General features: G+C 44.3%; 1 protein-coding gene across 10 annotated transcripts in view; it reads left to right on the forward strand.

Annotated features, from left to right (window-relative positions):
• The window catches only part of PTK2 (protein tyrosine kinase 2), a 264,175-nt gene that overhangs the window by 20,455 nt on the left and 217,610 nt on the right, over window positions 1–26,110 (forward strand). For all 10 annotated transcript variants that reach the window (XM_087864579.1, XM_087864566.1, XM_087864570.1 and 7 more), the window contains one exon: window positions 4,926–5,023. The gene's annotated coding sequence lies outside the window, so the exon portion shown is untranslated. The remainder of the gene's footprint in view (window positions 1–4,925; window positions 5,024–26,110) is intronic.

Raw genomic sequence — 26,110 nt, forward strand, 5'->3', positions numbered from 1 at the left:
GATTCCAGAGCTGGTGCTTGTAAAGCACTTGGGAGAGGTTGCTATGACACCACACCCTCCGCAGATGGCAGGTTGTCACTGTTGTCCGGGTGAGTGAGAGGCGGGTGTCAGGGACTGTCCAGGTTGGACTGTGCACTGAAACGAGACCATTAGAAGCAAAGTGATCGTGTGGAGTATGTTACCTGTTCAGGAAGCGTAGATTCAGAGTGTGTTGTGACTGGTGGGAAATTCTCATTTGCATGTTAGGGGGAAGAGAGTTCAGAGTAGCCTGAGGACCCCGTGTACGTATAAATGTCCCCACTTACGCCAGAAACGTAGAGAGTGTCCATCTTACAAATACCTTCAAGGAGCTGGCAATTTATTTCATTGTATAATGAGCCAAGTTTAATTTTTCTTTGTCTGGAGCAAAAGAATTTAAGCATTTTAATTATAGGATTGGGGAAATACCTAGTTTTCTGCCCTAGTTGAACTAGTTCAAATTGTTATGCTTGTAGTTTAGTAGTTCCATGCTGGATGTGGCCCTAAGCTGCCCGCTGTTCAAAGGGCAGACATCCAGCAGGTCCAGTGTTGATAAATGCGATGTTGCTATCTGCTTGAATTCTCCTTAAAATAGAAACTAGAGTGAGGAGCAATTATAAGGCCCTCAAAGCCAGTGTATACGCTCATTTATTCATCATTAGGTCATTCACGCATCAAGTGCATGTGTTCTGATCGTGTGTTTTAGGTGTTCGGTCCAGTGCACACTGTTGGTTATAGAGTGGCGAACAGAAACCAGACGTGGGGAGTAACTGGGCTGTCTTGTGTTTGCGGGTAGTAAGGAGAATAAAGCCAGTTCCAGCGGACTCGCAAGATTTCCCTGAATGACATTTTCAGGTTTATACTCCTAACAGACAAGAGGCAATAAACAAACAAACAAACAACGACAGTAGAAAAAGAGGGCTTTTAAAGAGCAAATGTTACTCACCTGCTGCAGGTGCTGGGGCTTTTGACCTTCACTTTGGTTCTATTTAATAGTGCTTTAAATATTTGTCTGGGATGGCGGTGCTGAGGCTGCGGAACTTAGGCTGTCGTTGTCCCCAGGATCTTGCTGTTTGGGTGGAGGAAGACACTGACAGGCCCGATTTAACATCCGCTCTAGTTCGTTGCACAGGAAGCCCCACCACGGGAGAGTCCTGCGTCTCTCTGTCTATTGCCTTGTGTCCTGGGGCCTGTGGCCGTGCATGGCATTTGTCAGCCACTCCACAGATACTGGTGTCATGTGAAGGCGTGCTGAGGGGGACAGGAGAGAGGTGTCTCACGTGGGGGAAGGGCACGGCTCCCACCGCACATGCGTCCAGGTTAGCCCGGGGAAGAAGGCCCAGGTGGAGGAGGTGTTGAGGAGGGCACAGGTTGTTCTGTACACCGAAAATGGCTTAGTGTTGCTGCTTTGTAGGATTCACGGGAGATAGCATGACAGACAGACTGGGCTTGATCATTCAGGGACCGACAGGTCATATCAAGGAGTTGGGATTTTCTCTTCTTCAAAAGGAGTAATTCTAGAGTACTGGAAACCAGGTGTCCTGATACCCAAGCCGGCACTCTTTTCATATTACACAATGCGTACAATGTCAAGCAAGTGTCATCAGGTCTTGGGTTCCATATCCATTAGTGATGACTGGACTATTAAAGTTCTGTAAGCCCCTGGTGAACTTTTCATCTTTTGGGGAGAGTGAGGATATAGGATAACTATTTGTTTTCTCAGGTGTGAAAAAAAGTTGAAACTCTTTAAAGGCAAGCAAGGCCCATATGTCTTTGAATTCTAGTTCTCTGGAAGGATAGCAGGTGTGTGTAGTAGATACTCAGTACCCGAATAAATGCAAAAAAATAAAAAAAACCCTTTGCTTTTGTGTATACTCTTGTAGCAGGCGTTGTACTGGACTCTGCAGGGTGATAACTGGATGAGAAATGATCCTCTCCAAAAGGTTTTTGCAGCCGAGGGAGGGAGACAGAGAAGTCAGTCAGTGATGATGGTACAGTGGGTCAGTCCTGTGATAGAGGTGCACACAGGGCATTATGACGGATATTCATCTTTCTTCAGTCCCCCACATTCTTAACCCTTTTTATACCTGTTGTTATTTCCCCCCTACCCCAGACCTATTTTCCCCATCCTTCCAGTAGCCTCTTAGTAATTTTTCTTCATGGTTATACAGACTCATCTCTTCTTCACATTTGATTTCTGGCAGACAGTTTCCTGGAGATCTCTGTTCTCTTCTTTTCTGAGCTGCTTGCTCCTTAGGTCTTTTATTGTGTTGTCCCTGGATGTTCCTTTGTTCTCATCGTTTGGCTTTTGTCCAGAGTTGGATTTTATGTTTGTGGCAACTCTTGTCTTTGTCTTTCTTCACTGACTTCTTCATTTTGGTGGTGTTAATTACTTTAAAAAGATAGTACAGTGTTTTTGGACAAGTTGAAGACAGCCTTCAGCATTCCCTCCTCTTGAGCAACACTGCTCCGGCTTGGACTTGTTTCCCTCTCTCCTGGTGCGCAGCCACCATTCTGGAATCTCCCTTCATCGTCGTCCTGGGGATTCCCTTATCCCTTCTAATGGAAGCTCATGCCTTGCTCATTTTTTGTTGATGCTCGTGTTTTGGTGGAAGACTTTCTCCAGTGGCTTTCTGACATAGGATGCTTAGGAGGCAAACCTTTTGGGACCATGCATGATTGAAACTTGATTGATGGTTTCGCTGGGTATAGAGTTCTGTATTGGAATTCATTTTTGTTCATAAATTCAAAGATTGCTCCATTGCCTTCTTGTTTTCAGGTTACTGCTTTAGAATTCAGAAGCTCTTCTCATTTTTCCTTCGTATGTAACTTTTTTCCCCTCCCATCTTTAGAAGCTTGTAGGAGTTTTACAATTTGTCCAAGTCTTTTGAAATATCGTGATGGTGTACCTTGTGTGGGGCGGTTTTCATCCACTGTGCTGCATATTCAGCGGGTCCCTTCATTCTGGCAACTGGGAGTTTTCAGTTCTGGGAATACTCTTTGGCATTACTGTGCTGAGGTTTTCTCCCTTGCTTTTCCTTATTTTGTTTTTCTGGAAGTCTTATTATCTGGAACTTGGCGGTCCTGGGCAAAGGTTGTAATTATCTTAATACTTTTTTTTTCTTCTTCTTCCTTCCTTTGCTCCTCCTCCTCTGCCTTTTTTTTTTTTTTTTTTTTGGTCTTTTTATTCTCTGTTCAGGGAGATGACTTCAATTTGACTTAACCTTTTCTTTAGTTTATTATTTCTGATTTCAGAAAGGTTCTTTAGATTTCCAAGGGCTCTTTTTCTATTTTTCTAGAAGAACATCCTGTTTTTCTTTATTGATTGCAGTGTTGTCTTATCTCTATATTATTGGTAGTTTGTATAGTCTCTGTTTCTTTTAGGTTGTTTCCTTCCTTCTCCTGTCTGACGTGGTGGGGCCCTTTGACTTTTACATCAAGGTATTCTGGGTGGGCCATGTGTTGGGGGTCCCCAGGGTTAGTATCTTTAGATCTGTCTTCTGGAGCTGATCAGATTCCCCAGAAATATTCTCCAGTCTCTTTCCTGCACAATTCTGACTTCAGAATCTGGAAGCCAGCGGTGTGCGTGTGTGGTCTGTTGTAGGAGAGCTGGAGAATTCACTGTTCACTGTATATACAGTCATTAAGTCCAGCTCTGTTCAGTGCAGCTGGGCAGGGTGACTTCAGTCCATAGATTCCTCTACTTTTCCGGGGAATGCCCCCTCCCATCCTCGTTCAGATTGGGGGGGGGGGCGTCACGTTGTGCCTGGTGTTGAGGTTCTAGTTTCAGCTTCCATGGCCTTCCCCAGCTCCTCTGTATTTGAGGCTATGCCTTCTTTACCCTCGTTCTGTCTACACTGCTGCTGCCAGTTCTGGTCTTCTAGGACACTGCTGTGCAAGTGGAAGTGGTTCCCGTTGTGTTCCACTGCTGAATTAGGACCTGGCTTTCTTGGGCCTGCTGACTCATTTACTGTACTTCAATCTTTTATAGTTTCTGTCTCCTCCAGGTTTCTTCTTTTTACTTTTTTGTTTGGGTCTCAATCTTCCATGTTAGAAGATTTCCTCAGAGCTTCGAAAATCTTGGCTTTTTTCTCCTTTCAGTTCTCCCTGTGCTGTTTCAAACATTTTTAAAAAAGATTTTATTTATTTACTTATTTGAGGGAGCGAGTGTGTGCACACGAGAGAGAGCAGAGAGCACAAACGGGGAGGGGCAGAGGGAGAGGGAGAAGCAGATTCCCTGTTGAGCAGGGAGCCTGACCTGGGGCTCCATCCCAGGACCCTGGGATCATGACCTGAGCTGAAGGCAGATGCTTAACAGACTGAGCCACCCAGGCACCCCTGTTTAGAACATTTTTAAAAAATATCTCTTTAGTATAGTTTTAATGGGAGGCAGTGGAACAGATGTCTATACTCTGACATTGTATCGTGCACTTATTAGCCAACCACACCCTGTTAATTTATGATTTTTGATATGTTTGAATAGTTTCCAGTTGCTTCACATGTATTTCTTTTCTTTCCTTTTTTTTTTTTTTAAGATTTATTTATTTATTTGACAGAGAGAGACAGCCAGTGAGACAGGAGACACAGGCAGGGGGAGTGGGAGAGGAAGAAGCAGGTTCCCAGTGTAGGAGCCTGATGTGGGGCTGCATCCCAGGACTCTGGGATCATGCCCTGAGCCGAAGACAGATGCTTAACGACTGAGCCACCCTGGCGCTCCTTCATGTGTATTTCTTAAGTAGAAATAGGTTTGAAGACAGGGACGTGGTACCCTCTTCTCACCCCTCATCCCAGGTGTTGCCCAGTAGGCTTGCGTGGGAGGTGATGGAACTGGCTGAGGGGTGAGTTCAGTAGAGCTTCAAGAAGTGAAAGGAAGGGGGTTTTAATGCGCATGTTGTCTCTCCTTGCAGGTTCTCTGAGGACTATGGAAAGAGGAAAGAGAAACTAGGAGCATTTCCTTTAAACCCACGTTTGATTTCTTCACAGAGTTATCGTGGCCTTCAGAACTGTGAGTATAATTCTCTTGCTACATTTGTGTTTTGGTTTTTCATTTTGTTTTGATTTTTCTTTCATCTGTCTCAAGGTTTCTTTGACATATACTGGAAACAAACAAAAGCTAGTTGATTTTGCAGAGTAGGTGAGGGAAGAAATATTAGTTGTTTAGTGCCTTTTATGTGTGGAGAGAGGCAGGCAGGATGACAGTCCTGTCCCTGATAGTTGTGACAGCAGCAGCATGTGCCCTAGAAGAGTGCCCCAACACCCTCAGCACTGGGCCATCCAGCTCCTCAGTGAGTCTCTGGCAGTAATCCCATGAATGAGGCTACCCTTTGCCCCTGTTTCACATTTGCATAACTGAAACAGAGGTTAAAGGTTACTAAGTTAGTAAAAAGCAAACCTGGGATTCAGACTCAGTCTGGCTTCGGAGCATGTGCTTTTTACTCGTGTTTTATTCTTATGGGCTCTGGATTCAGATGTTGGCTTGGCTGCTTGCTTACGAACTCTTCACTAACTACCGAAACCTAGCTTTCTCTCCATGCGAACTCTTCACTGACTACTTAAACCTAGCTCTTTCCTCTGACAAAGGGTGCTGGTGATGGGACCGCTCTCCCAGGGCTGTGGTGAAGATGCCATAAGAAATGTGAAATGTTGGGGCGCCTGGGTGGCACAGCGGTTAAGCGTCTGCCTTCGGCTCAGGGCGTGATCCCAGAGTGCTGGGATCGAGCCCCACATCAGGCTCCTCCGCTATGAGCCTGCTTCTTCCTCTCCCACTCCCCCTGCTTGTGTTCCCTCTCTCGCTGGCTGTCTCTCTGTCTGTCAAATAAATAAATAAAATCTTAAAAAAAAAAAAAAAAAAAGAAATGTGAAATGTGCTCAGCATTCACAAATGTTAGCAATTGCTATTCGGTGGCAGTTCCCCCACTTTAATGAGAGGAAAACTAAGCCCCAGAGATTGGGTTATTTGTGATTTGTTAATTTGTAACCTTGGCACTTGTGCTGCACTCCACAGTTGGGAGGTTATAGAATTGAGATTCTGTTTCAGTTTGTCTTATTTCCAAAGACTGCTCTTTCTGGTAGGCCTAGTGGTAAATCGAGGACAGATCGTTGATAGAAGATTCATCAATCTGTCTTGTGGTACTAGCATTGGTAAGATTTTAGCAATACATTGCTTTGGTGTAAAAGCCGCATAAACTTAGACTTCATGGATTCAGAATTCAGAATCATTTATAATTACGTTGAATTTGACTTTGGCAAGCGTCTTTGTCTTAGATGTCCAAGGGGCAGGACCTGGATTGTTTTTCCATTTCCTTCTGGGGGTCAGTTCACCTTCCTCCTTTGTCTCCTTTCTCCCCCAAACCCACTTTTGTTTCTGCCAGGATTAGGTATTAGGGAAGGGAAATTATGTCATGAAGTTTCCATTTCCAAGTAAGGCCTGGAAGTCTTGCTCCTTTTCTCTGATTCCTTCTACCCTTTCTTGGCTACGAGAGGCACCTGTTCTGTGTGCTGTGCCAGGTGTGACTCTGCTGTCTTTTGGAGAAGGCCAGGCCCAGCTGTTTACATCCCTCGTCTCCTCCGTCTCCTCCCCACCCTCCCTGCACATTTCGATGTTTCTTCCTGTAACAGTGGGCTATATTTATTGGGTACAAGTCTGTTTCTGCATCTTTAAGGGCAAAGATTTTGTTATTTCGTTTCTGCATGTTTTCTGCTTGACCCATGGGTAGTTTTCACTAAATGCTGGATGAAGGAGTGTTTAATGCTTGCCACAAAATAAGTTCTCTTTTCTTAGTGGATCCAAACAAGAGGGAGAATATCAAGTATAACTTTTCATCAGCATTAGCTATTAAAAATCGTTCGTCATGGTAGAGCCCAAGACAGTTTCATATTTAGCAGAAGTTACACAAAATTTTTCTTCTTAATGTGATGTGCAGCGGAACGAAGGCCTGACAGGGAACTGAGAGCCCGTTCTTGGCTCACTGGAACTTTGAGCACCGGGATATAATCTGCTGCTTCTAGTTTGGCACTCCCCTCCCCCCACCCCTGTTTGAAAATATGTAAACCCAGGAAAAAACCTTATAACCAGTGTTTCTATAATTGTTTCCCCCAATTCTGGACAACTGGTGAGGCCACATGAGTAAGCCTGGCTTTGTACAGCATCGACTTAATGGTGTTCCGCTGAGATCCGGGTCCCTTGATGTACCTGAGTGCCCTGGTCCACTTGAGCCCCTGCAGGATGGATCAGGTTCTTGGTTCTTGATTTGTTTTGGGGTGTTGCATTATTAAGGCAGAACTTGGGATGGAGGTGTTTTACAATCAGAATTCTAGGAAAGCAAAGCAAAGTTTTGGAGGAGTTGAATTGCTGAAATATGTATGGAGATTATTTTCAGGGTTAATGGGGTATGGGGAGGCAGGAGACAGAAAGGAAGGTTGCCCGGAGACCCATCTGAAACCCCCCATTTGGTGAATAAAGATAGCTTATTTAGCGTCAGGGCAGCTGAGAACAATCGACATAGATTGAACTCTGAGGTTCTGGGGCTGTTTGTCCAAAGAGTCGCCAGGGTAAGGCGGTGCTGGCTGTCGGCTCCGGAGGGCAGCTGTCCTCCCTCAGTGTTCAGCCCTGAGATTCGGCTGAGGTTTGAAAAGCTAGTGTGTTGGGAATAGACACTGGTGGTGGGGGTTGGAGGGTAGGGGAGAGTAGAGGACAACCAGGAGACTGTTGGCAGGCTGTTCAGGGAACCAGGTGAGCAGCAGCGGAGGCTGGGATTGGAGCAGGAAAACTGGAGGTGGTGAGAAGCAGTTGGGCCTTGGATGTATTTCAAAGGTAGAACCAGTAGGATTTGCTGACAGATTGGATAAGGGGTGTGAGGACAAAGGGAGGAGTTGAGTTGACTAGAAGGCTCTTGGCCTGGGCAACTAGACGGGGGGAAGGCTGTGGGTGGAACTTGGTTTAGAGGGGCAGATGGGGAGCTCACTGTAGGCATTTTAAGTTTGTGATTCTGTTAGGGATCCAAGTAGAGATGTCATGTAGGCAGTTGTAAATAGGCATTTGGAGCTTGGAAGAGAAGTCTGAGCTGGAAGTGGCAATGAAAACGCAGTGACGGTCTGTGGTCACCGAGGGAGTGAGCACAGAGAAGACAAGCAAGCCTGAGCCTCGGGTCACTCTGCCATCGAGCGCTCAAGGACGAACATGAGCAGTGTTTGGCACAGAGCAGGTGTGAAGAAGACCACAAGCACTGGCACCATGGGAAGAAGGGAAGAAGTGTCCAGGAGGAGGATGTGATCAACTCTCTGAAGTGTCAGGAAAGGTCATGATGAGGACTGAGGTTTGGCCTTCGGGTTTGGCGACTTGGAGGACACTCTGGCAAGTGCTCGGCGCAGTGTGGGGGTGTGGTCAGAATGAAAGCCCGCCTGGACGGTGGTGTGAAGGGGGAGAGGGTAGTGAGACAGATTGCGTCTGGTGACGTAGGTCCAGGGTGTACGGTCATCCTCACACTTACTCACCATCTGGGTGCTGAGCAACCCAGCCGGGTCCCTGAGGTCCGTGGTGGTGTTTTCATGTCGCGGGCGGGGAAAGCTCAGGTTCAGAGCTTACAGTAGCTTTCTCAAGAGTACGGAGCCGGCAGGCTGACGCCAGGTCTCAGGCCATGCGCGCTGTCCTCAGCTGCCCTGCGTCCTGAGGGTGGAGAGACACTGTTGAAGGGGGAAAGGGGGTAGCGTGGTTGAAAAGTTGTAGGAAAACGCTTATGTCCTGCTGGAAGTGCTTCTGTTAGAGATTGTTTCTTTTTCTTACTTAGAAATTTCACTTCTATCAGAGGGTGGTACGTGCATGTGTTCAAAAGTAAAACAGTGTTGAATGGTTCATGCAGAACCCAGCGGGCTCCTGTCCTGCCCTCCACCATCCGCCTCCCAGAGCTGCCTGGAATCCTGCTTATCTGTTTCTTGTAGCATTTCTGTCCACGGTTCCCAGCAATATCTATGTAGAGGCAGGGCCATCGATGCGTCGCTTTTAGAAAAAGTTACATTTTGAACTCCCATCTTTCCCCACATAGTTGTAGCACAATTTTTGTTTAGAGCCATAATTTGGTGAATTGTTTTGACTTTGTTAATATTGCTCACTATTGAGCTGGTTAATGTAGCATGATTATATTCCCTTTTAGTTCAACTTTTTGTTTTCCTGTTTTCTTGAGCTTAACAGTTGCCACTTTTTGTTTTTTTTTCTGTTTGCTTGATATTCTTAAGAGTTCTCACTCTCTCTGACAGTAAGGCCTCTTAATAAAATTTGCCATCTGCTCATGTGTATTCCTTCTGTCTTCACCCCCAGGGACATCTGTTTTCTTGCATGCTGGACAGGTTACTCTCCCACGGTACCAGGGTTGAGGTGCATAGGGCAGATCCTGCAGGAACAGGTGAGACCAGGTAGAGAATCCTGATGGGGAAGACAGTGATGGGGAGCTCAGAGGGAGGGGGACGGTGTCCTCCTGAGGGAGCAGGTCTGGGCATGGTGAGTGGGGCTCGCGGTAGTTGGGGAAAGGCATTCCAGGTGGAGAAGGTGAGAAAAAGCAGAGCGGGACGAGATCGGTTACTTTTTGTTAACCTACAAAGCCTGTATTGTGGCGCCTCGCTAGGTGGTACATGTTAACTTAGTTACTGACTCTTCCTTCAAGACCTTTAAATAGATTTCCATGGAAAATGTGACATTCAGATCGTTAAACATCTGTCATAAATTTTTTATTTTCTGAAAGATTTTATTTTTTAAGTAATCTCTACACCCAGTGTGGGGCTCAAACTTACAACCCCGAGGTCAAGAGTCGTACACTCTACTGACTGAGCCAGCCAGGGGCCCCCGTCATAAATTTTAATATTTTCTTAAAACCTGCGCATAGGATATATCAAGACACTTAAATCCAAGAGATCATCTTAAACTGTTGATTCCATGTATTTGTTCATGGCAAAATCTTTATGGACTATCCCGTCACTGAGGCGGCCCAGCCAGTCGTCGTGCAGGAGTGACCAGTGCAGCCCCCCGCTGCGGTCGTCAGGCGGGAGCAGGATGAGCGACCACAGGACGTTTCAGAGGCTGCTCTGTGTCTAGCTGGATGCGCAGGATGGTGTGCAGGGAGGCCGCGGTGTCGCGGAGGCGGGCAAGCGCAGCCCTGTCTCCGTGGCCCAGTTAGGGAGGCCTGTCGCGAACTCGGGAACGAGTTGGTGCAGAACCAAGAGTGAGTGGATTGGCTTCTTTTGAAAAGAAGCATCCCGCAGTTTGAAATGCTGAGGTGGGATTATAGGAAATAAAGTCCGTAAGTGTCTTTCAGGACTGCCAACTGCAGGGCACCTTTTACGTAAATGTGCTGCACCTTTTATGTGGGTGCCTGGCTATTCTCATGGACGGTCAGGAGCCTGTGTTTAGTTCAGTGGGTCCGCCGTGTCCAAATGTTACCTGCTTCCTGAAGCTTCTGCTTTATGCTCCAGGCTTTGCGCAGGACACCCTTTATCTTGCCAATAGTAGTTACGTTTGTGATTCAGGAATTCTACGTGAGGGAAGTCGTCAGAATTGTGATACCTGCCGTTTATGTGTGTCATTCATCGTGTGTTTGAGTTGTGTGTAGTGTTTATAATAACAAGGTAGTGATTACTGTCCCCACGCTGCAGAGGAGAGCCCGGAGCCAGATACCAGTCAGCCCGAGGCTCCACGTGGTGGTGGCAGGCTCTCCTTCCTTTACATGGAAGCTTAGCCCTTGCTCTGAAGCGCACGTGGTGCTCCTGTGTGCGGGCTCTGCCTGTGATAGAGAGGGGGAGGGCTGCCGCCCACTGAGCGGTCTGCAGACCCTCAGTATTGTCACGTGCCAGCCGTGCTTCCGCCACGTCAGAATGCATTGTCACTAGTGTTGCCAACCATTGCACGTGGTTCCCCGTCATTGGTGTTTCTGCTCATACTGAAGAAAGATTGTGGATTCATCCCATACTTGTAAAAATGGGAAAATAGGTCTGTTTCTGACCCTAGTAGTAGGCAGGCAGCTTTTCCTGTGATTCTTACACTCTGACTAAGGGGGAGAGAGGATGTTTCTTTCTTTCTACCTGCCTTGGCATATCGTTGCCATCTGCCAGGGGGGAGGGGCAAGTGGGGCGTTGGGAGTGGCGATGGCAAGGAAACATGTTAGATTTGTGTCTCCTGCTCATGAATTCTAAGTGCTTTAACAAAATAGACAAACTTTCCATCATTTCTTCTTTGATAAACTGTCTATTAAAAAGGATAGGCGTCTCAGCAAAAAACTCAACTGAAAAAATGGCGAGAAGCTTTGAGTAGATATTTCATCCATTTCCTGTGGATAACAATATGCACACAAAAAGACGCTCCCCATCATCCCTCATTAGGGAAGTGCCCGTGACAGCCGCAGTGGGTAGCGCTGCAGTCCTGTGAGAATGCCTCCCATTCCCACAAAACAAGGCAGCAGAAGGGGACAGTGCCCAGGTGCAGGGCTGTGGGACAGCTAGAACTACATCGCGCTTTGCTGGTGGGGATGCAAAGGGTTATAACCACTTTGAAAAAATAGTTTGGCAGTTTCTTATAAACTTGAATATATACGTTTCATACAATCCAGCAGTCCTACATGGAGGCCTTTACCCAAGAGACATGAAAATTTATCTCTACGCAAAGGCCTGCATATGATTGCTTATAGCAGCTTTATTCCTATTCACCGAAGATGGAGAACAACTCGGAGGTCCGTCAGGTGGGAAATGCGTGAACAGGTTGTGGTGCACCTGTGCGGTGGGGCAGTCCTTGTACAGCAACACAGAGGTACTGACTGCTGACATCCTCAGCAAAACAGGAGCGCGTCCAGAGCGTTCTGTTACGGGCAAACACAGAGCTCTGTACAACTGTGGTTCCACCCTGATAACATTCGGATAAAGGCAGAACTATGGGAACAGATTGGATCAGTGGTTGCCGGGGGCTGAGGCTAGGGGAGGAGAGGACTGAGTACAGGAGGGCATGAGGGTGCTTCGTGGGTGATGGAAGTAGGCCATGTCTGCCCTGTGATGGTGGTCATACACTGACTGTGTCAGTCAGAACCCAGCGAACAGTGTTTTACTGTATGTAAATTTTACCTCAATAAGCCAAACCCAAAAAAGGTAGATGACTTTTGTATATACACACGTAGGTATTACACACACACACAGGCACACATTATACCCACGCTTGAGCTCCCTTTTTCTTTCCAGTGGATTAAATTTAATTTTTCTGGATTAGGTATCCTGAAAGTTTAAATGAAATAGATTGTAGCACAGACACTTTGTGAAAACATAGGATCTTGGAGTCTTTGGTTGATTTTTACATTCTTATTCACGACCTGAAGGCTTTATAATGTGGTTTATTTTTGTATAACATGGTTATGTAGTATGGATGTCACGTAATTAGCATAAATAAAAGATGTTTTATCAGTTAAATTATTTTAAGATTCCTTCCATGTTGTTCAAGCTTTTGTAGCTGTGGAGAAAAATAGTTTTACTAGCTTTAAAAATTAATAAAAAATGTTTTCTTTGATTCATGACAAACTTAATTATACAGTCTTCAGCTCTGTCTTTAATCAGCTGTAATTGTAGGGTATGATTATATTTCAAACCGCTAGACCTAAGAATGTACACAGAAAATAATACAAGTTAGCTTCACTAAACGTAAGGCTTCATTGTAGTTGCGAGTCAGGTCTCTTCACAGTATGTAAGAGGGTCGCTTGTTATTACTATGTGGTGCTTTGCGATGCCCTGCAGAGCAGTTGTTCAGCATTTTTTCCTAATAAACCCTTCTTAGCAAAGCCACAACAGTGGGCAGGGAGGGGGATTAGAGTGGAAAGTTGTGTATTTACTTTTCATTTAAAAATCAAAATTTGCCTATAGACAATAAGAAGGCCATTCATTTAAATGATGAGGTCTTCGTTATTTTGCGATCAGAGGATATTGCCGTGTGTGGTTATAACGGAATCTGATACAGTAAGATGCAGTGTAAGAGGCCCTTCCTGAGCTGCTTTATGTTTGCTTATCCCGTGCGCTGCTCTGGGGGCTGGGCGCTGGCTTCACTGTCTCTGGTAACCTTGACCTCTGAATGGTCATCACGTAGTCAATATGCACTAACGGCCTCCGTGACCGTTGTGTTTGGGAACAGAAGGAGTAGGCTGTTCTGTCTTGCGTTTGTTCTTGTCTCACTGTCCCTGTGTTTTGCTGTGGGAATGTCTGCGCTGACTGGTTTTGAGGGTTTGGCCCGTGCTGGGATGCTTCTTACAACTGGGGACCTTTCCAGCTGCTATCCGCCAGGTGGCTGTCCTGCTGCAGTTGTCACCGTGCTGCCGCAGGGGCGCTGTGTGCGTCCCAGTGTGAGCGGTGTGTGCCGCTGGATAGCCCGCCCGCGTGGGGGGATGTCTGCGAACAGCTTACAGTGTGACTCGCTGTTCCACTGAGAAGTTGTATTTGTAGAATAGAAGAAAAACGGATGTGGAGCATGAAGTTTGGAAAGTGTTTAACCGTGTTTGTTTTCTTCTGTGGTTCAAAAGGGTACTTAACGGGTCTTCTTAAAATGTACTAAAAGATACTAAACTCCTTTTGGGCTTTTCTGGATGACTCAGGATCCTCAGTACGAACACCTGTCATTTTTAGTGCGTGGTGGCCCCGCTTCTGCCACTTTCCTCAATATCAGGCTGTGTGGCGGGCAGCCTCTGAACGCCCTTCCACCACCCTTTCTAATTTGCTTCTCCTTGTTTTTGTTGTTGTTGTTTGTTGAAGCCTTGTTTTTTTTTATGGAGCAGTTGTAAGTAGTATAGGCAACTTCCAAATACCCTTCACCTAGATTGACCAGTTGTTAACATTTTGTGACATTTGCCTGCATGGCCCCCTCCCCCACCTCTGGATATAGAAGTACACGTGGCACATTTATTTTCACACACTGGAAGAGATAAGTTGCACACTTCACGCCCTTTACTCTTAGGTACTTGAGGAAGTATTTACCAAGAACAAGGACTTTTGGGGCGCCTGGGTGGCTCAGCCGTTAAGCGTGCCTTCGGCTCAGGTGATGGTCCCAGGGTCTAGGGATCGAGCCCTGCATCGGGCTCTCTGCTCTGCTGGGAGCCTGCTTCTCCCCTCTCACACTCCCCTTGCTTGTGTTCTCTCTCTCACTGTCTCTCTCTGTCAAATAAATAAATAAAATTTTCAAAAAAAAAAAAAAAAAGAACAAGGACTTTTTACATAGCCAAAAATATCAGTATAGTTTTCAAACTGGCAAATTTAACATGGGCCATTCTGTAGTTTACAGTCCATATTCACAGTTGCTCTGTTAATTACAGTAGTTTTCCCCCCATACAGGACCCAGTCTAGAATTACATGTGGTATTTACTGATGTTTCTATGGTCTTTTTAGTCTGGATATGTTTCTCAGCCTTTCTCCATCATGGAGACTGTTCTAATTGCTTTGCAGGTCTTCCTTCCGTTTGAGTTCCTGTGATGTTTTCTCATGATTAAACTCAGATTATGCATTTTGGGGGCCAGGCTATCAGAGAAGTGGTGCTGTGCCTTTCTCAGGGCATCATATCATTTCTCATATCCATTATTCGTCTCAGGATGGCACATGATGCCGGCTTGTTCTGTTATTGGTGAGGTTAACATTTAGGAATTTGTGGGGCTGCAGATTCTTGGACCCTACTCCTGACCTGCTAAGTCAGAAACTTAGGGCTTGAGTCTATGTTTTTAACAAGCCCAAAAAATGATTTTGATGTATTCTAAAATTTGAGAATTACTGATCTCAGGTGATCAAGTTAGGGCGGCATCTGCCTAGTGTCTGCTCTCTAAAATTAGCGTTTATCCTTTGTAATGAATGAGGAAATCTGTAGGGAAATATTTGAGGCTCTGTGACCTTTTGAACTTTTAAACTGATCGTTTGGCGCCCCCACGGATGATTCTTGCTTGAACTAGTTATTACTAGGTAGTCGTGCAGTGGGGACGCTGTTCTTCTCACCTGTCAGCTGGCATTCTCCCTTAAGGAGAGTTTCCCCTCCTTTGTTGACTCACTCAGTTGTTCACCCACTAGTACTTCACGGATTCTTGTTTGATTCAGGGGCTTATAGTCCTTAACTCTCATTCATTTTGATGCTGGAATGCCTCCTGATTTGGTTTTCCAAATCATCTCCTGTGTTGTTTTGACACGTCCCCATTATTTTCTGAGCACGGCCTTCCTTAGCACAGTAAGATACTCCCAGCATTTCTTGTAGTTTCTCTGCCTCTGTGGTGCAATCAGCTATTTCTCCAAGTATCCCTGGTTCCTTTTGGTGGGAGATGGAATTTAGAGGCCGGGATCTGAGTGGGAGGTGTGCTCCTTTGCTGCCAGGTATTACTGCTTCCCAGCGCTTCCTGTGTGTGTGCACGTGCTTGTGCAGCTCTGCTCCAGATGCAGACATCTTGTTGTGTTCGTAGGAGCCAACGAGTCTCCGATCAGTTTCATTGGCTTCCAGTTGATGCATTTTTCTTCCCTTCTCTTCTCTTTCTTTCGCAGTCTCACATGCACCTTTCTACTTCAGTGGTTAGTCAAAGGTTGGAGTAGAATGTATTCTCAGATTTGGGGGTTTATCTTGGGGTTCACCTGCTTCCAGCATCCCTCCTTTACATATCAGTTGGTCCTCCAGCCCCCATTTCTTTCTTCTGAGACCTCATGCCAGTAAGACTTTTGCTTTCTGCCACTAGAGCTCGCCCTGGGTTGGGAAGCACGTTTAGTCAGAGGAGCAGCAAACTGGCAGATGTCCTGGGGTAACTCCATTGTTCAGGGGAGAGCATTCACCTCTGGTGTGTGCCTCTGGGCTTCCTGGGTTGTCCTGCCTATGCACATTTCACTGTCTGCCAGGGATTTGGGCAGTGTATTTATATTCAGCCTTGGAGCTCAGCATTTTGCAGCCCTCTTGTTTCCAAAATTTCCCCCTTAAATTTATAGCCAGTGTGCTGCGCATTAAGGTGGTACGGTAGGGCTGCAGTCCTGCCCTCCCAGAGTTGGGGCTCACAGTATTGCCAGGCAGGAAAGTGACAAACACTCCCTGGTTTGTACCAGATGCAGGGACAGTTCTGACAGTAACTTCTTCTCAAGTGCTTGCCTGCCTTTGGTCATTTTCCAGTTCCTTCGGATGGTTGGTGTTAGTGATTTTGTCTGATTTTTGTAATGATCTATGGAAGAAATTGCTCCATTGTCTTCATGTAACCATTACGGAAGGCTCACTCTCCCTTTTGTCTTATTATTCTTTTCTTCTGAAATCTAGCTTCATCTTTATTTTTGTACCCAACGTTTCATTATGGTAATTTCAAACAAATGGCAAAGTTTTAAAAATTTATGGTTAACATCCATAGACTCCTCCACCCCCTGGATTTTACCTATCATGTGTTGTTATTCTTGCTTTCTCACCTAAATAACCAATTATCCATTTCTCCATATAGTAATCCATTTTATTTTTTAGGCTGTATTTCAAAGTGCAGATATCAGTATACCTCACCCTATGTGTTTCAGCGTGCATATTGTTTACTAGATAGAGTTCATTGTTTAGCGTATTTTTCTTTCAGTGTAAAATTTCTATACCAGCTGCACATAACTCAAGTATACATTCACTGAACTGTGGCAAATGCATCCACCTTTGCAACCCAAACACTTATTGAGACATAGACCATTATCATTTCCCCCAAAGGTTCCTTCATGTCCTTAGTATTCACAGTCCCTGCCCCAACCCCTGCTGCCATTCTCACCCTGACCCCTGACAACTGCTGCGTTCGCCCCCTCAGTTCAGTTCTGCCTGCCCAGGGATTTCCTGTCAACAGAATCATACTGTGTACATGGTGTACGAGGCTTGTTTTAGCATAGTGTTGCTGAGCTCATCCATGTTGTTAGTGTATCTGTAATTCATTTCTTTTTAAGTTATTATTTTTTGGGGGGGCAGAGGGAGAGAGAGAATTTTTTTTTTTTTTTTAAGATTTTATTTATCCATTTGACAGAGAGAGAGGAGAGGGAGTGCACAGGCCAGGGGAGCAGCAGAGGCAGAGAGAGAAGGCTCCCTGCTGAGCAGGGAGCCCAACGCAGGACTCGATCCCAGGACCCTGGGATCATGACCTGAGCTGAAGACAGACACTTAACCGACTGAGCCACTCAGGGGCCCCGGAGAGAGAGAACCTTAAGCAGGCTCCACACTCAGTATGAGGCCTACCGTGGGGTTCGATCCCATGACCCTGGGATCACAACCTGAGCCGAAACTAAGAGTTGGATGCTCAACCAACTGGGCCACCCAGGCTCCCCCTTGTCCTTTTAATCACAGAGTTGTGTTACATTGTATGAGTCTGTCATATCTTGTTTATCCGTTCCTTTCTTGATAAACAGCTTTATTTTTGAAAGAAACTTTTGCTGGATGTGTAGAATTCTAGGTTGATGGTTTTTTTCTTTCAGCATGCTAAACATACTGCCATTATCTTCTGATCTTTGTGCAGGTTTCTGAAACTCATTTTCTACAACTTTTCCATCTCTGATACTCTACCTTGCAAATTTGAGCCACTCAGCTTCCCAAAACTTGAAGTTTTCTCACCTTAACTCCCTGAGGCTGCTGCGCTGTGCTTGGATTCCCTTCCTGTGCCCCGCGCCACGGTTGCTCCCAGCTGAACAGAGAGGGGATGGTGGGGCTCACAGGCCTGTGCCGCTCACTGTCTCCAGATCTGAAAAAAATAGTTTCATGGATTTTTACCGTTTTTCTATTTGTTTACCATGGCGGGGTGGGGGGGGCGTCGTTTTCCGTACTAGTTACTCCTGCACGTCTGAAGTGGATGTCCCTAAGTCAATGCTTTTTAATGGAAAGCAGTTCGTATGCTCTATTTCTAAATTTTCTGGAAAATATTATGACAGAATTTACTTGTTTTAATGTTTTTTTTTTTTTTAAGATTTTATTTATTTATTTGACACAGAGAGAGACAGCCAATGAGAGAGGGAACACAAGCAGGGGGAGTGGGAGAGGAAGAAGCAGGCCCCCAGCGGAGCAGGGAGCCCAATGGGGGGGGCTCCATCCCAGGACCCTGGGATCACGCCCTGGGCTGAAGGTAGACGCCCTGGGCTGAAGGCAGACGCTTAACAACTGAGCCACCCAGGCGCCCCTACTCATTTTAATGTTAATTTAGCTACCGATTTTAGGATGTAGAAAATCTCAGGTTGATTTCCATTTTGACAGAGGGGAACCTGTATTTTGGCCAGACTTTCATTTTAGTTTTTTTGTTATTAAACTGGCTTAGGGTAATTGGTTTATTCTGCATCGTATTTAATGGAAAGTAGCATTTCTTGCCTAGCTTACCAAATGCTGTACTGTTTGTCATGAACGTAACAGTTAATCCCAACTCCAGAAAAAGCCTGTTTGTTCCGGTCTCTTGCCCACCCTGTTGGTGCAGTGTTAGTGTCTCTGAGCCACAAGGATAGCTGGGCCTGGTAACACGTGAACATGAATAGGAGGCAACGTGCGAGGATCTAGTCACTCATTCGGCACGTAGCTGAGCTCCTGCAGTGACCCAGGCCCCGTACAGAGGTACTGTTCATTTTTTCCTCTGATCTTTCAGATGATTGGTTGGAGATTGGGAATTGTTTCTGGCTTTTCTCCTAGTTTTTGATATAAATTTTAGTAATTAAGTCTATGCCTTTAAAAAATACCTTTGTTAATTTGTGAAATTGAGATTATCGTCAATAGTTAATGCTAGAGCTATGAGTATTAATCAAAATAATTTTTTATTATGTAAATCTTTTATGAAACGACATACCATAAAATGAGTGTGTACGTACCTCGTCGTTTTTACCTACTAGCGATGGCTGCTTTGAAATAGAAAGCCCAGTAGAATAATGGTGTTTGGGTGTGCGACATAAGTTAGGACCTACTCGAGAATGAGGGACTGACGGTGATTTCTGGGCCCCATGGCTAGACTAGTACTTGAAACTTAATGGGGAAGGATTTGGGCACCTGGAAATGATAATTTTGTTCTGGACCTGCAGTGTTGTTGGAGGCCTGCCTGTTGCATCTTTGTGGAAACTGTTGATCCTACATTTATCATCTTTTGGTGGACCTAGGGCAGATGAGACTTGGTCAGCCCTCAAGCTGGGAAAACTTTTTTTTTTTTTTTTTAAAGATTTTATTTATTTATTCGACAGAGATAGAGACAGCCAGCGGGAGAGGGAACACAAGCAGGGCGAGTGGGAGAGAAAGAAGCAGGCTCATAGCGGAAGAGCCTGATGTGGGGCTCGATCCCGTAACGCCGGGATCACGCCCTGAGCCGAAGGCAGACGCTTAACCGCTGTGCCACCCAGGCGCCCCTCAAGCTGGGAAAACTTTAATCAATCTTGTGTGCGCTTCATTTTGTCATAAATCCTGATATAAATTTCTCGAATGAAAAATTCTGCATTAGTGAGTATATAAGATTTTTAAAATTAATAACTATTGGTCCTCTTGAATTTGACTTTTAATCTTATATATTTAGATTTATGAAAGATTAGAATATACTTTTACTTATTAGGCAACAAAGGTCATTTTCTGTTATGGTGTAGACATCTGAAAGATTGTTCAGACAGTTGAAGAAAATATATCCTCCTTTCTGTTTGCCCTCACCCCCTACTTTTTCCCCCCACCTTACTTTTATTTAAGTAAGAAGATGTGAAAGGGAAAGAAGGCAGTGTATACCTTTTTATGCAAAAATAAATAAATAAATAAATAAATGAATAAATGAATAAATAAATAAAGGTGGAGCTAGTTGATGAGTGGATTTTATCAGGAGGGGAGGATAAAAAGCCTGGCCGGGTGTTTGCATGGCATTTACACAGTGATCCTGATGGCTGATTTCATGTTAGGACCTATTGTGGCTGCTGCCACGAATCGGCCCCCATGGGGCTGCAGAGTTGTTTCCTTTGCTGCAGTTTGTGGGCTTGGTGACTGCTGCCTTCTGTCTGCAGCCTGTGACCTTGTGTAAGGGGGTGGGGATGGGGCTGCGATAGGTGCACACAAGGGAGAGAGCGTGCTGTCTTCTCCCGGAACTGTGAGCCTGAGCCTGGGCTCAGCAGAGCGGGAGGTTGTTAAGAATGAGAGTGTAGGGGCGCCTGGGTGGCTCAGTTGTTAAGCATCTGCCTTCGGCTCAGGGCGTGATCCCGGGGTCCTGGGATCGAGCCCCACATCAGGCTCCTCCACTGGGAGCCTGCTTCTTCCTCTCCCACTCCCCCTGCCTGTGTTTCCTCTCTCGCTGGCTGTCTCTCTCTCTGTCAAATAAATAAATAAAATCTTTTTTTTTTTTTTTAAAAGAGAATGAGAGTGTACACAGTGTAGTTTTCCACTGTATAGAAAGATCTCGTTGTATGAGGTATGGATTGTAGCTTTGAGGTCATGTGCAAACAGCTGGCAATGTTCTGCGTAAGTTTCAGGCCTAGGAATATGTAGTTCTGTTTTACATTAAACCCTGCAGGTATTGATGCTATTATTTTTGTGTTCTCTTATTCTTGTTAGATTAATTCACATTTCTGTTATTTACTTAAGGACGGTATTTGATTTCCATACAAAGCTTGGGAAATATGCGTTAGGACAGTCCTGTACTCAGAGGTGGTTCTTAGGGGGGAATTCAGGATGCCAATGAAAGGAGTATGCCTTAAGCCACCTGTGATTCTGTCCAGACTTTATATGTACTTAGAGCAAAAAACAAACGTGCTTTCTCTCATAAATAATTTAAATGCACTTTATGGAGACAAAGTCATTCAAAACTTTATTTTTAGCACAATGAGGTGTAAAAATACTTAAAACCATAGCAGAACTAAATTATAGTTTCCCTAGGAAGTAAATATAAAAACATGCCAGAATGATTATAAGAAGGAAATTTAAATGCTTTTTTTTTTTAAGATTTTATTTATTTATGTGACAGAGAGACAGCCAGCGAGAGAGGGAACACAAGCAGGGGGAGTGGGAGAGGAAGAAGCAGGCTCCCCGGAGGAGCCCGATGTTGGACTCGATCCTGGAACGCCGGGATCACGCCCTGAGCCGAAGGCAGACGCCTAACACTGCGCTACCCAGGCGCCCTGGAAATTTAAATACTTTTAACATATTTTTGCAGTTCCTTGGTCCTTCTCTCCCCATTCAATGGGAAGTAAAATAGATTTTTAAAAAAATATTCAAATTATACATATATACGTATATCTATGTATACGTATATGTATTCAAATTATACGTACATATATGTGTATATATGTATATATGCATATGTATGTGTTATATGTATATATGTACACGTATGTATGTACATACACACACATACACATATGTTTTAAGTAACTCTTGTATTATAGGAGATCCATGTTCCTGTCTAATTTGGTCTTACTGTTTCCCCTTAGGATCAGATTTTGAATGTGTTCAGTTGTTGCTGTTAATTATCTTTCCACCTGTTTATGATGTTTAGTTTTCCTGTTTTTAGTGACCACTCTTACTGTCTATAAGATGCATGGAAAGACTGCATCCTAGAAGAGCAGTAGTCAGTATTATAATGGTTTTATTTAATTAACTGAAAAAGGTTTTTTCCCTAAAATATTATCTTTGTAGGAAGTTAAAAAAAATGTTCTCTAGAATACCTTCTATCTTAATGGATTGAAGGCTGCAGGTACAGGTAATTTTTTAGATTTCAACCTTTTATGGGGCTTAAGTTGAAAATGTTGTATAGTGTTTCAGCTTATAATTTTGCCTACTTTTCAAATGTAGTACACTAAAGGGCATGGGCTGTGGGACTGTTAAGTTTTGAGTTGCTTTTTTACATTTGCTCTTGGAGGTGTGCAGAGGCCTTATAAGGAGTTTCAGTTTGGGAATTAGGAACAGACAGACTGTCCTTGAGGTAGGTCAGGGTCTGATCTTCTTCTCAGGTCAATTAAGGTCCCTCAGTGGGACAGCCGGAGGCAGGAAGGTGCCCACAGTTCGTGTCCCAGGTGAAATGGATTGCCAGCCGGTTGCTCCTTTTGTCTTTGTTGGGGTGTCTTTTCCAGCGCAGCTCCCGACCCGCTCCCCAGTCTTACCTGTTAGCCACTTGTAGACTTTGCGATGCTCTGTGCATTTAGTTATAAATGTTGCTTCATCTGTACGTGTTTTTCTTCTGTTGACCTCCTCAGGGGTTTTAGATTTATAAAAAGTAAAATGCCCATTGCGTCTTCTGGTTTGCCCACTGTTGATTCTATTAGTTAAAAAAGTATTTGAATTGAGAAAGGTTTGACCTACTTTGAAAGGATAAAGAGATACTGAGAATTAAGATTACATACATTGTCAACACATTAAAGAAAAGTACTTCCCTTTTGTTGGTCAAATAACAGAGTGAATCTGAGATAGGGCTTCAGAAGCGGGTTTAGAACTGGATCTTGGCTTCAGATCCCTGAATCCCTTGTAGCCTGCCCAGGATGAGATAACCCTGTTTATGAGCAGGGAGGTAACTTCCTTATGGGAGGACGTGTCCAGTCAGTGGTCCCTGCAGCCAGAGAGTCATGGATACATCTGAGTCTCCGTATTATTTATACTGAGAATCCGTCAGGATAAGTTATGATGAGACATACCTGCTCACCTCTGCACCAGGGGAGCTGCACCTTTGGTGAATTGTAATCTTGATTCTGGATCCCTTCTCAAGAGGTTCATGTGAACATTTTTTCCCAGAGTAGCCTGTGCTATAATGTGTGTAATAGAGCAGTTTCCTGGGGCATTGCACGGGTGGGAAATGTTGGCTTCTTTCTCCATTTTGGTTCTCTCAGTTGTGGATGGCTTGCCTGGCAGACATACAGAAAAAATCTGTATACTGCTTAAGTTGTTCTGCCCCCACCCTTTCCTTTAAAACTCTCTGGGTTCTGATTGGCTCTACACGTTAAACATACTCACTTCTGATTACGGGCTTAGGGTGTGTGTGACAACGTTGTATTTACAGTGCTGCTTCATCTTTAACTCAGTTGGGTGTTAGAAAAATAAATGTGTGTGGTAGGTGTTCCTTCAGTTCTTTTAAAAGACTTTTTGTGGAAAATTTTAAATATACATAAAACTAGAATCGGATAATGAACCCTTTCTCAACCTTCTGCCCTTGTTTGTCCTGTTTCTTCTCTCCCAGACTTTTGTTTCCTGGAGTATTTTATTACTTTCTAAAATTTTTTTATTTTTTAAAATATGTATTTATTTGAGAGAGAGAACACAAGTAGGGGGGAGTGGCAGGCAGAGGGAGAGGGAGAAGCAGGCTCCCCGCAGAGCAGAGAGCCCCATGCGGGGCTGGATCCCAGGACCTTGGGATCATGACCTGAGCTGAAGGCAGACGTTTAACTGACTGAGCCACCCAGGTACCCCAGATTGACTCCTTTCAATATGATTTATTGCCCAGTTTGAGGTATACTATGTGTGTCAGAACATGCCATCTAAAACATACCTGTCTATATGCAGAGAGTCAAACATAATATAATCATTATATAAGATAGTGTTGTTCCCCAAGTACTACCATTAATAACAAAGTTGTAGCATTTTTTCAAATGTTTAAGAATTAAAATATACCAGGATAATTAAGAATAATGTTTGGCTCTTTATTTAATTCAGCCTGAGGATAAACCTGAAAGATCAGGGGCCTTAAGATATTTTTCTTTTCTTTTCTTTTTTTTTAAAGGATTTTATTTATTTGTCAGAGAGAGTGTGTGCGCATGCGTGCTTGAAGGGGGAGTGGCAGGCAGAGGGAGAACAGGCTCTGTGATGAGCAAGGAGCCCAATGAGGGACTCGATCCCAGGACCTGGAGACCATGACCCGAGCCAAAGGCAGACACTTAAACGACTGAGCCACCCAACTGCCCCTGTTTTGCTGGAGTATTTTAGAGCTAATCCCAGACATTGTATAATCCCAAACGGGACAACTTTCACCCATGAAAGTTCATTGTATGTCCCTAACAGATAAAATATATAACCATAATACCTTTACCATGCCTCACATAGTTAAAAGTAATTTAAAATCTTTTCTCTCAGGGCACCTGGGTGGCTAAGTCGGTTGTGTGTCCAACTCTTGATATCAGCTTAGCTCTTGATCTCAGGGTTGTGGGTTTGGGCCCTGTGATGGGCTCCACACTAGGTGTGGAGCCTACTTAAATAAAAAAAAGAAAGGAAGAAAGAAAGAAGGAAAGAAAAAAGTAATAAAATCTTTTCTCTAATAAAACTTGGTAATGTTTAATTTTCAAATTTCCCCATTTTTTAAAAAAGTCTTTGACCTGTCAGTTGGCATATCTCTAACATTTCCCACTCCTGCCTTGCACCCTTTCCATTTTATTTTTAAATAACAGCTTTTGTTGATGCTCTGGAAGAAACTGTCATTTATCCTATAGAATCTCCCACATTCTGAATTTGGCTGATTGTATTATGTGATGTCATTTAATTCATAAATTTTATCTATCTATCTATCTATCTATTTATTTATTTTTAAAGATTTTATTTATTTATTTGACAGAGATAGAGATAGCCAGCGAGAGAGGGAACACAAGCAGGGGGAGTGGGAGAGGAAGAAGCAGGCTCACAGCGGAGGAGCCTGATGTGGGGCTCGATCCCGGAACTCCGGGATCATGCCCTGAGCCGAAGGCAGACGCTTAACCGCTGTGCCACCCAGGCGCCCCTAATTCATAAATTTTAAAACTGGTTGCTAGAAGTCCAGCTAGAATGAGCTTCAACTCTGGGGGTAAGAATACTTGCTGTTGGCTTCACCTCTTAGGGACAGTGACATTAATCATTTGTTCAGATGGTGGTGTGATCCTTCCACCTTGTGGCTTTTGTGGGTGTTGATGGTGGCTGCCTGGGTACTTTGTATCAGAATTGCAGACACGGTGACGATCTGATTCTGCCTTCTGTATTTGTTTGCTGGAGCCCGTGCAGAAAAGGTGGGATAAATGCATAATTCTTGTATTTACTAGCTTCAGAATGAGTTTGTTCTCTACAAGTGAAAATTATTTTTAGTCTCATAAATGCATAGATGTTAAGATGACCTTTATATGTGTATGTGTACACACATATGTAGATGTTAATTTACTGCGTTCTTTCTGATGGTCAGATTGCCCTTCATAGGTATCTTCTGTGTCATATGCAGACAATGAATCATTGAACACTAGATCAAAAACTAATGACGTACTGTATGGTGACTAACGTAACATAAAAAAAAAAAAAAGATATCTTCTGTGTCCTTTGGAAATGGCTCCAGTAATGTGTTTATAGTTTTCTTGTTCATGGGCACTCTAAAATAGTTCCAGATTCAGTTTTTACCCTTCTTGCCACAGACCTGAAACCAGCCATCTCTCTAAGGAGCCTTGATTCCTTTTAGTGGGAAATGGTGTTCAGGGACTATAATCTGGATACTGTGATAGGTAATGCTGGAATGTTATTTCTTCTGGGCTTTTTTAGGGTATAGAGATAGGAAGTGTGTATTTTTTAGAAAGAGAAAAAAGTCATGAGTTTATCTCGATACTTCCAACTTAAATTTAAGATTACAGTGGGGCGCCTGGGTGGCTCAGTCGGTTGGGCGTCTGCCTTATGCTTGGGGTCATGGTCCCGGGGTCATGGTCCCGGGGTCCTGGGATCTGCCCTGCGTCGGGCTCCCTGCTCAGCGGGGAGTCTGCTTCTCCCTCACCCTCTGCTGCTCCCCCTGCTCGTGCTCTCTCTCTCTCGCTCTCAAATAAATAAAATCTAAAATAAAAAAATTATAAGATTAAAATGGTTTACTTCTTTGATTTTATGTTTGTATCTCATTTCTCTTTTGCTTACAATCTTGGTTCTTAACACTAACACGTTTGTGTCATTGCTTCATCATTCATGTCTGTGAAACTTGCGTGTCATTTCAGAATAACAGTGCCAGTGTTGTCACTAACAAGACCTCTGAACGTGTTTGAACGTGGTTTCTCTGTTTCATCTTGGTTTCATTGATGCTATTACTAAAAGCAGTGTTAGACTTCATTATAGCTCTTGTACGCCATAGGGTGTAGCACACTGGGATGTACGGTCAGATTACAGCTCCGCGCTGAAGTTATACCACGCTTTGAAAGTTAGGCTTATTTCTTTCGTTTTTGAAGG

This window comes from Ursus americanus, chromosome 9, assembly GCF_024610735.1.
Source record: "Ursus americanus isolate L20-20 chromosome 9, mUrsAme1.1.p, whole genome shotgun sequence".
Lineage (NCBI taxonomy): Eukaryota > Metazoa > Chordata > Mammalia > Carnivora > Ursidae > Ursus > Ursus americanus.